The sequence below is a fragment of the Herpailurus yagouaroundi genome, unplaced genomic scaffold (genome assembly GCF_014898765.1).
Source record: "Herpailurus yagouaroundi ecotype Mexico unplaced genomic scaffold, PumYag 67623, whole genome shotgun sequence".
Lineage (NCBI taxonomy): Eukaryota > Metazoa > Chordata > Mammalia > Carnivora > Felidae > Herpailurus > Herpailurus yagouaroundi.
The window spans coordinates 3448267-3449036 of NW_024420424.1; positions in this window are offsets into that span (position 1 = coordinate 3448267).

The following is a 770-nucleotide window of genomic DNA, read 5'->3' on the forward strand; positions in this document are numbered from 1 at the left end:
TGTCTATTCATGTTTACTGCCCATTTCTTCACTGGGTTATTTGTTTTAGGTGTGGAGTTTGGTGAGCTCTTTATACATTTTGGATACTAGCCCTTTGTCCCATATGTCATTTGCAAATATCTTTTCCGATTCCATTGGTGGCCTTTTAGTTGTGTTGGTTGTTTCCTTTGCTGTGCAGAAGCTTTTTATCTTCATAAGGTCCCAGTAATTCATTTTTGCTTTTGATTACCTTGCCTTTGGGGCTGTGTCGAGAAAGATATTGCTACGGCTGAGGTCAGAGAGGTCTTTTCCTGCTTTCTTCTCTAGGGTTTGGATGGTTTCCTGTGTCACATTCAGGTCCTTGATCCATTTTGAGTTTATTTTTGTGAATGGTGTGAGAAAGTGGTCTAGTTTCAACCTTCTGCATGTTGCTGTCCAGTTCTCCCAGCACCATTTGTTAAAGAGACTGTCTTTTTTTCCATTGGATGTTCTTTCCTGCTTTGTCAAAGATTAGTTGGCCATACGTTTGTGGGTCTAGTTCTGGGGTTTCTATTCTATTCCATTGGTCTATGTGTCTGTTTTTGTGCCAATACCATGCTGTCGTGATGATGACAGCTTTGTGGTAGAGGCTAAAGTCTGGGATTGGGATGCCTCCTGCTTTGGTCTTCTTCTTCAAAATTAGTTGGGCTATTCGGGGCCTTTTGTGGTTCCATATGAGTTTTAGGATTGCTTGTTCTAGTTTCGAGAAGAATGCTGGTGCAATTTTGATTGGGATTGCATTGAATGTGTAG